Below are 21,674 nucleotides of genomic sequence, written 5' to 3'. Positions count from 1 at the left end.
ACACTGCCTTTCCAACTAATCAAAGTGTATTCACGTTCTGTCCCTGGTGGGAGTTCTATGCAGAGAAAATGGCTTACTGTATTGATAACCAAAATATTTATTGTTCTGTCTGCATGCCTTTCTGCACTAACAGGCATAGTATGCTTATTATAACAGTGAGTTGTGCTCACCACTAATTTTTAAATACATTAAGCAGGGGTGTATAATGTATAATCTGAATTCTTAATGAATCAAGTTGAGTGTAGGAACAAAAAAGTTGCCATCCTGAGAGCAAGAGGAGGCCTAGTTACATTTCTAAGCAAAACAACTATAAATAACCTGATCATACTAATGGAGAAAATGGTGAAAGAGAACATCAGCAAGGAAGTAAAAGATGCACTGAAATATAGTGTACAAATGGATAGCACCGAAGATGTTGGTGTGATGGAGCAGTGCAGCATCATTCTCAGGTATGTGACAGATAAAAATGTGCATAAAAGGCATATTGCTCTAATAAATGTTAGGAACACAACTGGAGAGGCCCTGTTCACATCTCTGAAAGAACAACTGAAAATGTTGTCTCTGAGTGTTAGTGACATCATTAGTTCCGCTTTTGATGGTGCTGCAAATATGAGTGGGTGCAATGGTATTCAAGCCCACATCAGAAATGTTTCCTGCAATTCTGTCTATACCTGGTGCTATGCTCACATCCTCAATCTTGTCATTGTTGACATAGTCCAGTGTGTCATCCCTGTGAAGTCTTTATTTGGACTCTTAGAGAAGACAGCATGTTCTAAGAATCTTACAAAAGGCTCTTGGTCTGGAAAGAGCAAGTCTCGACCCAGCGTCAAGTACAGAAAAAACTTTTGTTCCTAAACAAAATTGGCTATAGTCGCTGGTGGAGTAAGCTAGGAGCACTGGGTACAATTTTTGGGTCATTGTATGCTATGTTGTCTGGAACATATTTCTTTGACTATCCAGTTTGACAGCAAATTGTTAGTGAGGCAAAATATTTAATTCATGGATGGAGAAGATTTGAAAAATTCCTGTTATTGCAGATTTTTGAAATTGCCACACCAGTGTCAGATTAGCTGCAAGCTAGTGGACTGGACATATTACAAGCTTGGAGAATGGTGGAAATGGCAAAAAGGCAACTTCAGAAATTGAGGCCATCTTTTCCAAAACTTCTAGCTTTAGTTTTGTCAGGGGGCCTATCGGCTCCCAGCGGTAAGTCAGGACCAAGGAGGAAGCTTTAGGAGTTAAAGTCCAAGTTTGCGGTACAAATAGGATCAGGTGAAATCGTAATCAGATTCCAGGCAAAAGTCCAAAAGGCAGGCAAAATAATATCAAAGCTGAGGTTCAGGCAGGGTCAATCAAGGAAGAGCAAATTACAGCAGACAACTTAAAAAACAATTGCTGATCTGGCTGGTGTGGACCCTGTTCAATTAAAATCCGAGCTTCTGAATACCAACTATTCAGTCCTAAAAAAGCCCAGCTTTCCTCAAATAACAAGCATTAATGTAAAGGAAACTGAGGAGGAAGAAACAGTCAGTGACATTAAAGAGTGTCTGTGAAAACTGCCTCACTTGCTGCTACAGACTCCTGTGTGATCACAACTTATATTCTGCTGCGTACACAAACCTGTTTGCTGTATAACACACTAATCACTTTAGCGTGCACTCAGGTGTCTTGTGAACGAGTTTTCTCAATGCTGGAAATAGTAAAAAAATCGCTTAAAATCCATGATTGGGCAGGAACTGTTAGAGGCATTTCTTCTTCTGAATATTAAAAGGGATATTGCTGCTAGTTTATTGTATGATGACATAATTAATAACTTTGCCAAGCCATCTACACTCTTGCACAAACGAATATTTTAATTTAATATTATTACAGCCATTCCAGTTTAAAAAAACAAATAAAAAAAAAATGTAATTTTGATATTTGTTGTCGCTACTTTGTATGGGGGGTGGTCTTCAAATTCTAATTTTATTTGTCACATACACAATCATACACAGTACGACATGCAGTGAAATGCTTGTTGCTGTGCAATGCCTGACCATAAGAATTTACAGTAAAAAAAAAGAAAGAAGGAAATAAAAGAGTTTCATAAGAGATAAAACATGAACTGATGTATATTAATGAAGTACATTATTGTTAATGTTATTAAAGTTATTAAGTGCATGTGCATTTATGTGATATATGAGAGAGTCCAGTCCTACACCTGATACAGGGAGGCAACTTTAGGCGACTATTGAAAACGCATCGGCGACAAAATCTCCCCGAATCTCCTCGTCTGGCCTTACCCAAAGGGAGCAGAATTGCTTCCCTGACCTCAGCAGTGAGAAAAGTCCATTGTTGAAATGGGAGAGGTCTTTCATCAGCTTCCTGGCTTTGGTCCTGCACTGCTTAGTGTAGACAGACAGGTCAGGAAGCTCAGATTGAATGATATGTTAGGCCGAATGTGTCCTGCTTGGTGCTGTTTCCATACCAGGTGCATATATTTCCCATCAGGATGCTTTCAATGGTGCATGAGTAAAACTTCTTAAGCACCCTCAGAGGCAGATGGAAGTCTCTAAGTCTTCTAAGGAAGAAGAGATGCTGACGGCCTTTTTTGCCAGGGTGTTGATGTGACAGGACCATGACACGTCCTGTGTGATGTGCACACCCAGATATCGGAAGCTGTTCGCTCTCTCCACTGGCGCACCACTGATGTGCAGAGGCTCGTAATTCCTCGTCTGCTTTTGTGCTAAAGTCCACAATCAGCTCCTTCTGACGATTTAGGAGGAGGTTGTTCTCCTGGCATCAGTTCTCTAGGTTCCTAATCTCCTCCAGGTAGATCTTCTCGGTGTTGTCAGAGATCAGGCCCACCACAATAGTGTTATCAGCAAACTTGACAATGGAGGTGGTGTCTGACGTGGCTACACAGTCATAAGTGTACAGTGAGTACAGCAGGGGGCTTAAAACACAGCCCTGAGGCGTTCCAGTACTGAGTGAGATAGAGACATGTTCCCCTACCCTCACTGATTGGGGTCTGTCTGTGAGAAAGTTGGGGATCCACTGACACAGTGATGAGCTGAGTCCTAGATCTATCAATTTGGTGTAAAGATCTTGAGATGAGGTTTCCTGGTGAGCCCCAGGCACCCCAGTCTGACACTGCCCCAAATTAAATAGGCCCGCCTTTACTTCTCCTTTAAAATCACCAGGAGTGACTTTTTGCTGCCCCTGGTATCTAGTGGGGGCCAGTTTCTCAACATGCCTCATTGGTGCAGATCCCTGGCTTATATTTTATAACAGGGGTACACTATTTATTATAATAAGCAGGTTTCAGTGAGATATGTGGTCATTACATCACTAAGGGGCAGATTTATCAAGGGTCGAATTTCGAAGTGGAAAATACTTTGAAATCCGACCATCGAATTGAATACTAGGAAATTCGAAGTCGAATTCGTATGATTTTTTGCATCGTACGATCGTATTCTGATCGTACGATCATACTCCAATCGTACTTCTTCGTACCATTTTCCTTCGAATACAAAAAACTTAGAAATATGCTCTGGAAGGTCCCCATAGGCTAACATAGCACTTTGCAGGTTTAAGTTGGCGAAGTATTGAAGACAAAGTTTTTTTAAAGAGACAGTACTTTGATTATCGAATAGTCAACGATTTTACTTCGAATGGAAGGTCGAAGTCGTAGTAGCCTATTCGATGGTCGAAGTATCCAAAAAATTACTTTGAATTTCAAATTTTTAAACTTCGAAAATTCCCTCGATTTCACTTCGACCCTTGATAAATCTGCCCCTAGCATTGTTTATAAAAATACAATTTACAGTATATTCGTGGCTCTTGCGCATCATGTGTTTCTATTGAGCAAAGGAAAATACAACTTTTACTAACCCTTAAAAATGTCTGCTGAGTGCAGTTGATCTAGAATAACCCATTGGAGCCTGTACATGTGCTTCCCATACTCAGCTTGATGAAGTCAGCTCTTCATTTATCCCTAGTTTGGGGCATACTAACTACACACACACTAAGCACATTCCCGCATCCTGTTTTGCCACACCCCTATCCTCTACGCCACCAATCAGAAGGGCTTTCGCTCCATTCTCCTTCGTTAGCATTTTTCAGCGTTACCACGCCTCTTTACGTTGTTGCGCCGGTGAACACGCATGTCCCGGACGGGCGGAAGTGCTGAGTTTGGTAGTAGAGAGACGGGAAATCGGGAATTGAAGTCACCGTGACTGCGCTGCCCAATTTGACACAGGGGTTGTGTGGGGAGCACTCCCTGAGCGGGGTAAGCGAAAGATTTTGTGAGCTTGAAAGTATTGTGCGCCTGTCGTCTTGTTACATGTGCCTGTGTTATGGTATAATGAGTCCCGCCTCCTGCTTACACGCACTGTGTGGGGCCTTAGAGCTGGAGTGCAGGGAGTCTGCCTTAAGTTTAGTGCCCCGTCTTTCTGCGTGTCCTGGTTGTCCGACCCCTGTGTAAATGTCGATCTAGCCACATAGCGGGGTTATTTAGGTGCGTTGTGTAGGTTTAAACTCTTTATAGTCTCATAGCAAGAAGCCTGTCCTTGGAGTTAGTTGCAGCCATGCTGTCAGTGGTGTGAGGCGCTAGTTACTAGTCCATTGCCTACTACACTGTTACACTATTCTACCCCTTACATTTCAGAGCCAACGTTTAGGGTAAAGACACACAGAACTACTAGCAGCAGTAAGTTACTTGTTGTGGCTACAGAATACACTGCTATAGACAATACTGACAATTAACTTTGCTAAAAGTGCAGAGCAGTGCATTCCACAACCTCACTGTCCTGACTGTGAAGAACCCCCTACGTTGCTTCAAATGAAAGTTCTTTTCTTCTAGTCTAAAGGTGTGGCCTCTGGTACGGTGATCCTCTTTATTGGTATAAAGGTCCCCTGCTATTTGTCTATAATGTCCTCTAATGTACTTGTAAAGTGTAATCATGTCCCCTCGCAAGTGCCTTTTTTCCAGGAAGATAACCCCAACCTTGACAGTCTATCCTCATTATTGCATTCAGTCAGGCACAGTTTTGTAGACACTAAGGCCTCTTAAGGTGGCCATACACAGGGAGATCCGCTCGCGATGTCGCCAAATGAGCGGATCTATCCCCGATATGCCCACATTGAGGTTGGCGATATCGGTCTGATCCGATTGTGTGCACTGCATTAACGAAAAGATGCGACCACAATCCAACAGGATTTTTTAACCTGCCCAATTGGCATCTGGCCGACTTTTGGGCAGATATCGATCAGGGATGGCCGCACACACGGGCCAATAAGCTGCCGACTCGGTCTGTCTGCAGCTTTTATTGGCCCGTGTATGGGGGCCTTTACACACAAATGTTTTCTGGTGCATTCTCTTGCAGTGGATCTTTTATACATTCCACTGCACAGGAATACATTAGTATATGCAACTTGTTCTTTTCAATTAGTATTTTCACCCACTTGTTATGGGTGTCTGTTTTGCTTCAATATTTCGGAGCACTTCTTGAATTAACCTTTATGATGATGTGGACATTGATATTCTGGTGCAGTATGCTGTTTACCTTCATTTTTTTCAATCTGCAGTTTTTGAGTTATTTAGATTTTGTTTTTGCGGCTCATCTGCTTGCAATTTAGTACTAAATTACATGGGAGATTTTGAACAGATTTTGTGGGTCAGGTTTTATCTGATCTTGCCACAGAACAACATGCAACAGCACTAAATTTTGTTGGATCCTACAAAATCAGATTCCGAAAGCTAGAATGTAAAGCCAGATCAGATAAATTTGGATGGTGTGGTTTGTTCATGCATCTGCATTCAACAGTCAATGTATTTCAAAAAAGTTTGTCAGCATCATAGACTTTATCTCGTTGATTGAAGATGCAGAGTTCGCATCTGATAGGCGTCTTGCGTCGGATGGCAAAGCTTCCATGTAGTTTCCACATAAGATTTTTGGATCAGTCTTATTATGCTTTGACCACTGGTACTGCATCCGACTGCACTTGCTGGTTTTATTTAGTGTTATGATACTGGAAACTTCACAGGGCTCAAAAATATTTTTTATTTTTATTTTGCAAAACCATTGAATATTGAAACTATGAGCTATCTTCCATAACTCTTTATTCCCACCCTTGCTAAAAAGCCATCCAACCCCTTTTTAAAGCTATCTACTGTTTCAGCCTGTACAACCGATTCAGGGAGAGAATTCCACATCTTTACTGCTCTCACTGTAAAAAAATCCCTTCTGAATATTTAGGCGGAACCTCTTTTTTCTTCTAATCCGATTGGGTGACCTCACGTCAGATGGAAAGACCTACTGGTAAATAAAGCATTAGAGAGATTATTAAATGATCCCCTTATATATTTTTACATAGCTATCATATCACACCTTAAGCAACTCTTCTCCAGTGTGAACAACCCCAACTTGGCCAGTTTTTCCTCATAGCTACGATTTTCCATACCTTTTGCCAGCTTAGTTGCCCTTCTCTGTACCCTTTCTAATAAAACTATAGTAACTTTTCCACGGAGCACCAGGCAGTATCGGATCTTAAAAGTTGAAGTTTATTAATCGCCTCACGCCACTTCCTCAAGAGCACTTTACTATTTGATACAAAATTACAGCGTGTGTTCCGGAGGCGCATTCACGTATCAGCACAGAGAGTCCAGTCGTCCTTTGTCGTGGGTGAGTGCTCTCCTTCTTGTGTTTTTTCTAATAAAATAATGTCCTGTTTGAGTACTGGAGACCAAAACTGTACTGCATATTCTAGATGGGGCCTTACCAGTGCTCTCTAAGAAGAATGACCCCTTCCTGCCGTGAATCAATGCCCCTTTTAATACAGCTCAAGACCTTATTTGCCCTTGATGCTGCTGACTGGCATTGCTTGCTACAGCCAAGTTTATCATCAAGTACTCCAAGGTTATTTTCCACAATGGATTTGCCTAGTGCAGTCCCATTAGGGGTATATGTGGTTTGGATATTTTTCTCATTTGCCACTTATCTGCCCAGATTGCCAGTTTGTCAAGATCCTGTTGCAAGGATGCCACATACTGGATGGGATTAATTGGGCTGGATAGTTTTGTGTCATCTGCAAACACTAATGCATTACTTAAAGGTCCCCATATGCAGGCCAAAATAAGCTGCTGACAGACTAAGTCGGCAGCTTATTGGCCGTGTGGGGGGCCCTCCGACGAGCTTCCCTGATCGATATCTGGATGTCGTTATCGGATGTTGATTGGGCAGGGTAAAAAATCCCATCGGATCGCGGCCTGCATCTGTTTTGGTGTTGATGTGGTCCCGCAATCCAACCGCCCGTATGGCCTCCATTCTGATCCGATCATTGTGCCCTAAGGCCCACGATCGGATCAGCCCGATATCGCCCACCTAAATGTGGGCATATCGGTAGAGATCCGTGGATCTCCATGTGTATGGCCACCTTAAAGAGATGCTGACACCAGAAATGTATCCTTTATTTACATCTACCATAATGTTTACTTTTTGGTCTTCTTATAATTTTGCCTTAAAGTATTTGTCCAATGTTTTTACATTACCTATCTGACTCCCTGTGATTGCCTATGAGGGGGGGCTGCCTTATTTGTGCAGCAGGAGTCCATTAGCATTAGAAACTTTAACGGACAGGCTTAGAGGGAACAGTCAGGTTTAGGAACTTCAACTAACAATTACTTACAAAAACAAACCTCTCCGCAAAAAAAATCAGCATGACCTATAGGTACATTCTTATTTTAAAAAGTAGTTTTTAAGTGTCAATATCACTTTAAGTCATTAATGAACAAGTTAAATAAAATTGGACCCAATACAGAGCCCTGAGGGACCCCACTTCGAACATTACTCCAAGTAGAGAATTTACCATTAACAACCGCCCTCTGTACCTGATCCTGTAGTCCGTTTTCTATCCATGTGCAAAATACTTTATTAAGCCCAATAGACCATAGTTTAGAAAGCAGTCATTTGTGGGGCACTGTTTCAAACACTTTGGAAAAATCCAAATAGATGACATCTACTGCCGTTCCCACTTAAGGTGGCCATACACGGGCCGATAAAAGCTGCCGACAGACCGTGTCGGCAGCTTATTGGCCCGTGTATGGGGGCCCCCGACGGGCTTCCCCGATCGAGATCTGGCCGAAAGTCGGCCAGATCTCGATCGGATGGGATTAAAAATCCCGTCGGATCGCGGCCGCATCTGTTAGTTGATGCGGTCCCGCGATCCGACCGCCCGTTTGGCGAACGCTAGGATCCGATCGTTGGGCCCTAGGGCCCACGATCGGATCAGCCCGATATTGCCCACCTCAAGGTGGGCATATCGGAGGGAGATCCGCTCGTTTGGCGACATCGCCAAACGAGCGGATCTATCCGTGTATGGCCACCTTTACTTACTAACATCTTACTTACCTCATCATAAAAAGCAATCAAATTTGTCTGACATGACCTAGCCTTCATAAAACCATGCTGATTGCTGCTCATAATGCCATTCACTAAAACAAAAATAAATTTGGCCACCACAGATGTTAAACGTACTGGCCTATAATTGCCAGGCTGAGATCATAATCCCTTTTTTAAATATTGGAATTACATCAGCTTTTCTCCAGTCCACAGGTACCTTACCAGATGAAAGCGAATCTGAGAAAATCAGACATAGGGGCTGGTCTTAAACTGAACTAAGCTCTCTTAGAACCCAGGGGTGTATGCCACCTGGCCCTGGCACCTTGTTTAAATTAATATTTATTAAAGCTTTATGAATAACATCCTGAGCCAGCCACTGACTAGATTGAGCTGAGCCATCAGTGCAGCTATGAAGTCAGCCTTGGAACTCCGACTCCTCTATTGTATACACTGAATTAAAGAACTGATTTAGCACATTTGCCTTTTCTGTATCTGTTACAACCATACTCGTACCATTATTTAATGGAGCAACACTCTCAACCTGCATCTTTTTACTATTAATATACCTAAAAACTTTTTGGGGTTAGTCTTACCCTCAGCCGCAATGCACTCTTCAGTTCCTTTCTTTGCCTTTTGGATTGCTGTTTTACAATATTTATTATAGTGTTTATATTCATTGGCAACTTCTGTCCCAACAGACTTGTTGTTTTTACATGCCTTTCTCTTCTTTCCTATTAACTTCTTTAATTCTATATTAAGCCCCATAGGGTGATTTTTGGTGCTTCTAAATTTACTAAGAGTTGGGGAGCAATACAAGCATGAAAAGGTCCCTTTGGGTGCCAAATAAGGGCTCTACTTGGCACTATAAGAGGCTCTACTTGGCACTATACTTAGTTTTTATGCAATTAATAAGCACCTGCTTTGATGACACTGAGAGCAACATCCAAGGGGTTTGAGAGCAACATGTTGCTCACAAGCTACTGTTTGGGGAGCACTCCCTTAAAGGAGAACTAAACCCTAAAAATGAATTTGGCTAAAAATGCCAAATTGTAAATACTGCACTTATGCACCAGCCTAAAGCTTCATCTTGTCAGTAGCAGCAATGATCCAGGACTTCAAACTTGTCACAGGGGGTCACCATCTTGGAAAGTGTCTGCGACTCTCACATGCTCAGTGGATTCTGAGCAGCTGTTGCGAAGCAAAGCTTAGGGGTCGTTGCAAATTATCAAGCAGAAGATGAGGTTGGTCTGTATTATTAGCTGATGCTACAGGACTGATTATTAAATACTGATGCTAATTGCACTGGTTTCTGTGATGCCATTTAGTAATTATCTGTATTAATTACTAATCAGCCTTATATTGTGACATTTCTATTCTATGTGTACTGTATATTGTGAGTGGGTCCATAAGCTCAGTAAGTGACAGCAGCACAGAGCATGTGCAGTGAATCAGCAGAAAAGAAGATGGGGAGCTACTGGGGCATCTTTGGAGACACAGATCTTTACTGCTAAAGGGATGTGGTTGCCTTGGGCTGGTACAGAAGGTCAAAACATAATGTACAACATTTCTAGCTACTTCTTTAGTTTCTTTCCTTGTTCTTTAAGGGAATACATTTAAATATTTGTGATTTTTGGGTTATTTAGCTTTTTACTCAGCAGCTCTCCAGTTTGCAATTCCAGCAATCATGTATTGATTTGAATAAAAGACTACAATATGAACAGGAGAAGCCTGAATAGAACGATGAGGAATAAAAAACAGCAATAACAATATATATGTGGCTTTACAGAGCCTTTGTTTTAGAAGGTGTCAGTGACCCCCATTTGAAAGCTGTAAAGAGTTAGAAGGAAAGGGCAAATAATTAATTAAAAAAACTATGACAAATAAATTACGTAGTCCAATTGAAACGTTGCTTAAAATTGGCCACTCTATAACTACTAGTATACTAAAAGTTAACTTAAAGGTGAACCACCACTTTAACTGCCCAGTCATGTGGCTGCCATTTTTCGGCCACACCAATCACATCATATTTTCCCTCCAGCACCAACACCTCCAGCTCTTCCATTTACCAGTCAGACTCCTTGCATTTGCAAACATACAATTTAATACTGGTACTATATTTATATGTTCAACCAAAAATCCTCTTCTATTTTCCCTTCCTTTGCCCACTATCTCATCTAACTATAGTAAATTCCTCACTCTGTAAGACTGGAGTGTGGTGGTTTAGTGACTGGCCTGTCCTTTTGTGTGTCTGCCATCTGTCTCTTGGCAAAACTGCATGTGTAGTGTTCTTCTGCACTCTTAATCTTAATCTAAGACCATACCTTTAGGCAGTGTATCTATGTTCACACTGTGGCCTATGCTTTCAATTATATCCATGGTTGGTAGCTCTTTAGCCTTTGTAACGGACCGTGCTTGTCTATACTATAGACAGAACCTTGAGGTAAGGAGGCCCCTGTAAAGTCATAAATACACTATGGGGGAAATTTACAACACTGGAGTCAATTTAGTCTAGAGTAAACCAGCAATGATCTGTTAATTGTAGTAAGAGTCAAGGTAGCAAGAGTCTAGTTGTTTGTTTTCTAATAAAGTAAAATTTGTGACTCGCCCACACCTGTCTGCACTCTTCAAACACATATTAATACAATAGACAATTTAGAAATATATTGCTCATATGGGGTTTCTGAGAACCATGGAACGATAATCTTCCTGCTTCTTTCTTCTACTGCACATGCGTTGGCTTGGGACCATTGAAGAAAAAAGAAGTGGAAGCTGAATGGAACAAAGAATTATGGAAATACCCCTTATCTCGAAAACCCCCCAAGTCCAGAGAGTTCCAGATAACTGCTATTATTGCTTGTCAGCAATCTATTACTTTTACTTGTGTGAATAATTCACATACTATAACTGTATGATATAGTATGCAAAATATTCTTTATGCTTTAAAAACAGCTCATGAATTACCTGATGTTTTTAGTACTTCAGCTTAATACCAATCCCAATATGTAGAAAATAATAGAAGGCACAAAGTTTGCCTAAATGCAGTGACCCAGAGCAACACACCTGTTTTGCTTTTAAACAGGTGACCCGTAAATGCTACCTGATGACTGGTGGCTGTAGTAAACGTTGCACCTTTTATTATATACCTGTTCTATAATTAATGTACTTCATACCTGTACATAATAAATGTGCTACTTGCTTTTATTGCATTCTTTGGTTGCAAAATTCTTATAGGCTCCTAAATTTGTTAATTCAGTGTCTGTGCTTGACTGGCAAATTGGCACTCCTGACCTAGTAGCCTCATGGGGCTAAACAGAAACTCCTCTGACCAGTTATTGATTGGCGGAGACACATGGATGAGACTGTTTTTACTAGTGTCTGTTTTTTTTTTTTTTAAGTTGACTGATCAGATTAGTACAGTGTAGGGTCATGGTCTCATTTCTGATTTTGCTGTAATTGCTGATATCACCCAAGTATGCAGTAAGTAATTGGTAAATGACAAATATCTGTGTCTTTTGGCATATTTGTTTGTTTCCTGACCAATCCTATCCAATTGATTTCCAGGAAGATGCTATAGGAGAGATTATATCTATTTTACCATTGCCTTGATAATTCGATACTATCAGATCTTATTAAAATCGATTTATTTTTTTTTGTGTGTGTATGGTACCTTAGAGACAGCAACTCAGTACTTAGTTAAAAATAACACAAGGTAAGCGAACAAACGAATGTTCTCTCCAAGCATTTTTTCCCTTCCGGCCCACACATTGCGCATCCACGAGAATGTTTCTTCAAGAAGGCCGTAGGACTGCACACTGTTTGCCTAAACGCACAGTACTATCCTGACGGTATCTGTAAAAACTACTTTAGAATGTAAGAGGTGGTGGTGGCACATATTTATTTTGTTTATATGGAGAACACTGGGAACAAGCAAGGATGACAGTGGGGTGTAATGCTGGTAGGATGGTGGTGTAAAGAAGGCAAAGATTAGGATGACTTGGCTGCATGCCTGTTTGGATCCGGTACAATGAATACTAGAGCAGGATTCTGAAAAATAATTCAACTGGGAATGTTACATAGTTACATAGTTACATAGATAATAGGTTAAACAAAAAAAAGACATGAAGTTCAATCCCTCCAAATGAAAACCCAGCATCCATACACGCACCCTTCCCTACTTTCAAATAAATTATATATACCCATATCTATACTAACTATAGAGGCTATACACTCTTAAAGGCATAAATAGAATTAGCCATCACATCATCACCTGGCAGTGCATTCCATAACCTCCCTGTCCTCACTGTGAAGAACCATCTACGTTGCTTCAAATGAAAGTTCTTTTCTTCTGGTCTGAAGGAGTGACCTCTGGTGCGGTGAATCTCTTTATGGGTAAAAAGGTCCCCTGCTATTTGTCTATAATGCCCTCTAATGTACTTGTAAAGTATAATCATGTCCCCTCGCAAGCGTCTTTTTTTTCCAGAGAAAACAACCCCAACCTTGACAGTCTACCCTCATAATTTAAATTTTCCATCCGTCTAACCAGTTTGGTTGCACGTCTCTGCAATCTCTCGAGCTCATTTATATCCCTCTTAAGGACTGTAGTCTAAAACTGCACTGCATACTTCAGATGAGGCCTTACCAGGGACCTATAAAGGGGCTTAATTATGTTTTCATCCTTTGAGTTAATGCCCTTTTTTATGCAAGACAGAACTTTATTTGCTTTAGTGGCCACAGAATGACACTGCCCAGAAAAGTGGCAGCATCCTGCACAATTTTTAGTATCATCAGCAAAAAAAGAAACAGTACTTTTAATGCCCTCCTCCAGGTCATTAATAAACAAGTTGAAAAGCAAGGGACCTAGTACAGAGCCCTGAGGTACTCCACTAACAACACTGGTCCAATTAGAAAATGTTCCATTTACCACCACTCTTTGTAGTCTCCACTCTGTGATCAAGTAAGGTTTGTAAATAAGGATATAAGATATGCCACTGTAAAAGAATGCATCCTGTATGGCGCCATGCTGGGAAGGCATCCAGTTTTCAGTTTGGAGAAAGAAACGAAAAGCAAAGTTCTTCTATATGATTTACTTAAGACGGCTAAAACTGTATTCCAAATGGAATTACGAAATACCTTTATTTATAAAGAGGCCGTTAGGGTAAAAACTTCTGTTCTAGTACATATTTTTATTTTAAAGGGAAACTAAAGTCTTAAATAGAATAATGCTAGAAATGCTCTATTTTGTATACTAAACGTAAATATGAACTTACTGCACCAGAACCCTAATAAAACAAATGATTTATGCTTTCAAAGTTGCCCACAGTGTGTCACCATCTTGTAACTGTTAAACATCTTTGAAAGACCAAGACTTTGCACATGCTCAATGTGGTCTGGGCTTCAGTTGGGAGGCTGAAGTTTCGTATCTGCAGCAGTCAGAGCAAGTAAAACTAAGAAATTTTTTATTTAAAATATATTGGAGATAGGTTTATTGTTCATTAAAGAAAGTAAAAATTGGATTTTATTCTTTTGCCTTTACATTCCCTTTAAGAAGGATCAAGAAGGAATACAGTTTTCCATATACCTTTCTTTAGTATGATTGTTTTGGTTATTAAATTTGAGTGTATTTAAATATGACCGGTTTCTATTACAATCCTGTATTAATTTATGCTATTTTAAAAATTGTAATGGACCCCTAGAGCAAGACATTTAGTGTATTCTACAAATCAAAATTAATATTAAATACAAATACAGTCATATGATATATAACAAGCCTTTTGAAAACTGTAGTATTTCAGCAGTGACATAACGTTTATTGGATTAACAGAAACTATGCAATATGCATCATAACAAAATTAGACAGGTGCATAAATTTGGGCACCCCAACAGAGATATTACATTAATACTTAGTTGAGCCTCCTGTTGCAAATGTAACAGCCTCTAGACGCCTCTTATAGCCTTTGATGAGTGTCTGGATTCTGGATGGCGGTATTTTTGACCATTCGTCCATACAAAATCTCTCCAGTTCAGTTAAATGTAATGGTTACGGAGCATGGACAGCCTGCTTCAAATCATCCCATAGATTTTCAATGAGATTTTCGGGACTGTGACGGCCATTCCAGAATATTGTACTTCTCCCTCTGCATAAATGTCTTTGTAGATTTTAAATTCTGTTTAGGGTCATTGTCTTGTTGGAATATCCAACCCCTGAGTAAGTTCAACTTTGTGACTGATGCTTGAACAAGGACCCCAGTCCCTGAACTAGACACACAGCCCCACAGCATGATAGAACCTCCACCAAATGTAACAGTAGGTAGCAGGTGTTTTTTTAGAATGCACAGTTCTTGTTCCGCCATGCAAAACGCTTTTTGTTATGACCAAATAACGAAATTTTTGTCTCATCACTCCAAATTGCTTTGTTCCAATTTTGCATACATTAAGCGACTCTGTTTGTGGCGTGAGTGCAGAAAGGCTTCTTTCTCATCATCCTGTCATACTGATGTTTTGTGCAAATTGCACTGAATTGTAGAATGATGTACATATACACCATCTGTAGCAATGTGTTTGTGCAGGTCTTTGGAGCTGATCTTTGGGTTGTCTGTAACCATTCTCACAATCCTCCAGGTGTGCTGCTCCTGTATTTTAATTGGCCTGACAGACCTGGGTTTTACAGCCAGTGTGCCTGTGGCCTTCCATTTTGTGATTACATTCCTTACAGTTGCAACTTACAGTTTAAACCTCTGAGATAGCTTTTTGTAGCCTAAACCATGATACTGAACAATGCAAAGAAGAGTTGCAAAAAAGTTGGTTTGAGGATCCCATGCTGTCACTCTTCAGATTAGAGTCAAACAGAAGCAAAACATACAATTTGCCACCTTAAATACTTTCTTCTGATTGGACACACCTGCCTATGAAGTTCAAGGCTTAACAAGCTAATCCAACCAATTTGGTGCTGTCAGTACCCAAAATTTTTGCACAGCCAGGTTTTCACATTTGATTTAATTTCATACAACTGAATACTGCTTCACTAAAAATCTTTGTTCAGAAAACACCTCAGTACTCCGATGTTCCTCGGAAATGAAAGACAAACTGTTATCTTTTTTGTTGAAAGTGGAGTAAATTATTATGCAGGCTGAGAGGGGCTCCCAAACTTTTTCATATGACGGTATAATAACATAACAATGTGTTTTTATAATTTAATAGGCTGGCCAGCCACTACTTGTTATTATTGTTGAATAAAAGAATATAATTTACGGCTAACCTCTGTTCAAGTGTGCATAGCCATTGCAATCACTTGTGGGTGTAAAATGGTTATAGATTCTATTGATATTCATAGTTTTGTTATTATTTTTGTCTGCGGTGGAAGCCTTAGTATTCTACGGCTCCCTCATTTTTTTAGGGTGGGGAATTCTCATCCACTGTCTTAGAAATTTATATAAAATTTCAATTGGTCTTATTTTACCTGCAAAGACTAATATTAGTAGTAATCTTTCACCTTTTCACCTGTATTTTTAGGCTCCCTTCTAGTTTACCGAGTCTGAAGGGTGTTGAGGACATTATTATATATTTAAGAGATTACACAAAGAAACTTGTTTATTTTAAAAATCCTTACTTTTTTTATGGTTTTCAAAACATATACCTTTACACTTTGATAATGGCACATGGGGGTAGTTTTTCTTTCTTATATAACTGGACTTTTAGGGGAAAGTTAAAAGATATTGGTTGGTCCTTCAATGTACCTTCTAATAGCATTTGGATTGTGGTGGGATAAATATGGTTTGGAAAAATTAAATATGGTTTGGAAAAGTACACTTAAGGTGCCAACACATATTCACAATACTGAGTTTATAACTAAGTGGTATGGTATCCTACATGACTGCTCCCTTAAATTAATGGCATTAGCGATTTGTAACAGTTCAGAATTTGCACCTGAATTACTGAGTTGCCAGACTGAAACACCAGAGACAGGAACTTAAATTTTGTTCAAGAATAAAAGATTGAAAGCAATTTAAAAAGTCTTTATTTGTGGTGAACAATCTTAAAACACCTCAACTGAGAAAAGTGTTTGGAAGGCGAACTACTCCTTTAAAGGAGAACTTACCCCCCCCCCCCGAGATATAACAGCACTCTCAATTGCCCTTGATTTTCCCCCTTCGCCTCTCCCTCACCACACAGTGTATAACCTATATTAGCGTTCCTAATGGGAATCCTGAGTGCAAGTAGAGCAGCACAGCAGGGTCCCTCAGCACCATCTTCTGTCCATTCGGGTCTATTTGCACATGGGAAGTTGAAGCCCCCTGGGGAGTGCTAATATAGATACACTGTGCAGGGAGGGAGAGGTAAAGGGGCAGATAGAGGGCAGTTGAAGGGGCTGTTATATCTCTGGGGTTTAGTTGTCTTGTTAAGGGGGTAGATACTTACTCCTATATTAAATAGGATAGTTATCGTTAGTCAAAATGGTTGTCGATTATACCCTATGGTAGATTCCTCTGTATTTTAAAAATTGTAGTAATATATCAGACTTTAGAAATAAGACAGCCATTATTCATAAAAAGGTTATCCAGTGAGTGTTGGGGAATTTTTGTGGAAAAAGGCTTTGAGTAAGCGGAGGTGTGAGCTATTAACTCCCAATGAATATATCCAAAGAGCAATAGAGAGAGGGAACATGTCCTAGAGGAGGGTGTAAGTAGTATAGTTAAGGCGAGACCAATACCGGTTGTATTGGAGTTGAGTGAAACCAGCAAATTTACAGAAAGGGTCATTCATAAGTATTGGCATATCTTACAGAGTGATAAATAACTAGCTGACATCATTGGACCAAAACCTTTTTTGTGTTTGGGAGGAGCATTAAGCAAATAATAGCCCCATCTAATTTGTCCTGAACATGTGGAAGTTGGTTGGGGTCTTTCTAATAAGAAAACTTACATTTTCACTTTTCAACACTTTTTTTCCCTTAAAGGAGAAGGAAAGGTTAAAACTAAGTAAGCCTTATCAGAAAGGTCCATCTAAATATACCAGTAAACCCCCAAAGTAATGTTGCTCTGAGTCCCCTGTCAAAAGAAACAGCACATTTCTTTCCTTCTATTGTGTAAACATGGGCTTCTGTATCAGACTTCCTGCCTTCAGCTTAAACCTCATTGCCCTGGGCAAAAGCATGCTCAGTTTGTTCCTCTTCCCCACCCCCTCCCTTCTCTACTGTAATCTGAGCCCAGAGCAGGGAAAGACTCAGGCAGGAAGTGATGTCACACCATGTTAATACTGCAGCTCCTATCCTAAACAAACAGAGAGTTTCTAGAGCTTTTTACACAGGTATGGTAAAACATTCTACAGAATAAATATAGCATTCTAGCTTGCACTATTGCAGCTAATCTGGAGCCCCACTCCAGTGCTGGTCACATTGGGGTAGTTTAAAGACATCTCTCTCAAGGGTGATTTTTGGGTTGTATCTAGGTGGGTTGGATGTTTTGACTAACCTTGTGCCATTATGTCATTGGAGGACAAGTATATATGAATTTCTAAACAATATTTAAATTGGTCTTCATTTTTTACTTTTTACAGTTTTTGAATTATTTGCCTTCTGATTCTTTCTAGCTTTCAAATCTGGGTCACTGACCCCATCTAAAAAAACAAATGCTCTGTAAAGCTATAAATGTATTGTTACGGCTACTTGTTTTACTCATCATTCTATTCAGGCTCTTTCCTATTCATATTCCAGTCTCTTATTCAGATCTATGCATTGTTGCTAGGGTATTTTGGACATGATGTTTTTGACAAATGTTTGTAATTTCCCAATAGTCCAGATGAATGGGATGTCTGTTAAACCTATCAAAGCATTTGGTGGGAGATTTATAATTGGAGATATTTGTTTCATAGGGAGTTATAAAGAAAAAAAATACACAATGCAAGATTTCTGACGAAAGTACTTTATTCATAGTTAATTTATAGAGTGTTTTCATTCCTTTAATTTTGCACAAGGCAATGTTTAGATCAGATATTGATAGCAATTAGCAGTTTTGGTGCATTTTGTAGTCCTACCGTACATGTTTTTTCTTATTTGGTGGTAGCACAATTGTGTGTTTGACTCCTGAGTAGCATAAGTGGCCAGACAGCATCAGCATAACCTTCCACTCCTCTCAGTGCAGTACTTTTTTGGCTGTAATTTTGTATCTTCGTTATACTCTTCCATGGACTGTTCTTGGATTATTTTATTTTTGACTGTGGTTTCCTAAATTTAGTGGCATACCAAGAGATTTGTTAGAGCTGGGCCTGGAGCTTTTCTATTAAAGTGCAGAAGGTACTGTATATACGATGATTGTTCTAGAATCCATTGTGGACCTTTGAGATCATTGCCATTATGCATGCAAATAAATATTCTAATAGTCCATAATGCAAAACTATTTTTGTTTTTTGAAGATATTGTCTTATTTCGACAAAAACATTGAGGGATAGTTTATATGATTTCAGAGACCAGCTGTCTTTTGAACAACACTACCAATGACTCTCAAAATCATTTGCTGTACCTGTTTAAAATTAGCTTGTGGTTCTTTTCTTTTCAATTTCTGACCAGGAGTTGAATCCAGCTCCAAACTAGTTTCAAGTCTGATTTTGTCACAAGATTTCAGAGAGGAGGCACAAGATGCTTCCCACCAAGTCAGCTGCTCTGTTTTTTAAACCAGGTACAGAATATGGGCAGTTTTAGGGGTCAAAGTTTTAATAGAGAACAAAAAGATGATTGAGATTGATTTTCTTACATGATTCTAACCACAGACAGTCTGTATCTATGCTTTCACCCCTTTTTGGGAAACTATTGAATTGGTTTTTTTTTATTATTCTTTTGTGGCCTTCCTTGCTTGGAATCTTTGAAAACAGGTTGTTGCTAAAAAGCCAAGTAAGGAATTTGATAAGAGGCACAAAGTTTCCTTCACTATTCCCCTCTCACCAGTCTGTCTCTATACATACAGTTTTTTGTTGTCAGATAAAGTGAGATACAAATTGCTCACAGAGGGATAGTAAAGAATAACATGATTATTTCCTATGACATTCGAATTGCAGTGGTAGGCTGACACAAAAACTGGACTTTACTCCAAAAGTAGATGCAAATAAAAAAAGTTTTATTGTACAAAAAGAATTTCAGAGGTTGGCCACCCTCCACGAAGTCCAGTTTTTGTGCCAGCCTACCACTGCAATTCGAATGTCTTACGTTGCCTCCCTGAGCTGAAGGTCTGGGGCTTCAGCACCTGGACCCCCTGTTGATATTGATAAGTGTACCTTTCCACTTACAAGTCTTTACAACTACTGGATATTTTCTCTTTTTTTCGTATCCCATGTGTTCCTCGTAAAATGATTATTTCCTAAACAGTGCTGAGGTTTTATATTGATTATGTTTAGAAGGTTCATTATTTTCAGTTTTAGTTTTTTTTTTATTGTTTTATCTCTTATTTCCCAACTGTAGTTTAGTAAGCCAGACCACTTATTAATACTAATACTTAATACAATGTGATACATAGGTGACCCTTATTTCAGCAACCGTGGCAGCGTCATTTCATACAAACCATGGTTCTTGGAGCTTTACTGCAGTCTAAAACAGCAACCGATGCATTAGTTTGCAGACATTCCTCCGATGCTGCTAAAAATGTACCACCTAACAGTTTAGAAGGTCTTAAGCTAGCTTGCAAAACCTTTATGCAATAGGGAGAAAAACTGTAAAGGATTGAAAATAGAAATCAAAGGGGAAAATGTATTTGTGATAAGCTATTTAAAAAGTTTTGTAATGGTGAACTGTCCCTTTATAAGAATGGGTAGAAAACTTTCAGCATAAATTTTTTTTTCCACTCCTTGTTGGCAAAAAAGGATGAATGTTGCCATTTTAACAGTGAATAAAATAAGATTGTAAACCTGAGTTTAGGAAACAAAATTACTCTTAGCTATCCAATTTGTTTAATGATATAGATAAAATAGTAAAGTGCATTAGGGCAGTGACACACCAGAAGATTAATCCCTAGCGATAAATCGCTGCTTCTCTGAGCAACTAATCTCCTGCACTCTCCAGTAAAAAGCTTTCCCATAGGCAATAATGTGAATTGCTGGTGGTAAAACCCATGTGTCACTCCAGTCTCCCAAAATCGTTTCCTCTTGTAGCGATTTTGGGAGACTGGAGCGACACATGGGTTTTACCACCAGCAATTCACATTATTGCCTATGGGAAAGCTTTTTACTGGAGAGTGCAAGAGATTAGTCGCCCAGAGAAGCAGCGATTTATCTCTAGCGATTAATATCCTGGTGTGTCACTGCCCTTAATTAGGCTTGTATAAAATAATTATGGAAACAACGGTAAAAACTGTAGGGTAATGATATCCTTTAACTTTTTAGAATCTCATAGACAAAAATAATCACAGGAACATTCTTTAGTGTTTTTGGGATTATTCTCTTTCTTTTGTCTTTTGATGGTTTACAACAAAAAAGGGCTACATTTTTATTTAATTTGATTCTCTTTCTGCTCCCAGATATCACTTTTACTACCAAATTGTTGAGCAGAACTAAAGATTTATTTTTTTACTGCTAAAATATACAGTGAATATGTATTTCAAACACAAGTATGAGCTCCTTTATCTGGAAACCCGTTATCCAGAAAGCTCAGAATTACAGGAAAGCCATCTGCAATAGGCTCCATTTTAATTAAATAATTCACGTTCTTAAAAATTATTTCCTTTTTTTTGTAGTTATTAAACTGTACCTTGTATTTGATCCCAACTAAAATACAATTAATCCTTATCAGAATACAATCCTATTCATTTTATTTCATGTTTAAATTTTTTTTTTTTTTTAGCAGACTTAAAAAAGAGAATCCAAAGTCCCCAGCAATCTGCATAACCGGTCCCATACCCTTATCACTAAATCTTCATGCTTAAAGGAGATCTAAACCCCCCCTCTGTAACAAAAGCCCCCCTAAACTACCTTCCATAGCCCCCTCTCCCTGCCCACACTGATCATTAGTAAATTAAGAGCCCCTTAAAAAATGTGACCCTAAAATGCAGAACAGTGGAGATCCAGGGCACTATCTTCCGCCGCTTCGTATTCTTTCTTTTTATGGCCAGATTTTTTTGTAAGGGGTTGTTTTTTGACTAATGCACAGTGCTTTGAGGGGGGATTAATGGCAGGCAGTTAAAGGACCAGTAACATCAAAACATTTTTTTTAAAAAATTCATTAGTATACATAGAAAAAAAACCACCAAGACAAATTAAACTTTAAAATTGCAAAGCCTTTATTAAGAAATAACTTACCGAAACTCCGCTTCCGCT

At 39.3% G+C, this 21,674-nt stretch overlaps 1 protein-coding gene across 1 annotated transcript in view; it reads left to right on the top strand.

Moving 5' to 3' along the window:
* Nucleotides 1-4,182: 4,182 nt before the first annotated feature.
* eya3.L (EYA transcriptional coactivator and phosphatase 3 L homeolog) overlaps nucleotides 4,183-21,674 on the top strand; it is a gene marked incomplete at its 5' end in the record, with an annotated part of 79,368 nt that continues 61,876 nt past the window's right edge. The window contains 1 exon segment of the mRNA NM_001096525.1: nucleotides 4,183-4,270.

Source organism: Xenopus laevis, chromosome 2L, assembly GCF_017654675.1.
Source record: "Xenopus laevis strain J_2021 chromosome 2L, Xenopus_laevis_v10.1, whole genome shotgun sequence".
Classification (NCBI taxonomy): domain Eukaryota; kingdom Metazoa; phylum Chordata; class Amphibia; order Anura; family Pipidae; genus Xenopus; species Xenopus laevis.
The sequence above is the reverse complement of the archived record's forward strand: the minus strand, read 5'-3'. Positions and strand labels throughout refer to the sequence as shown.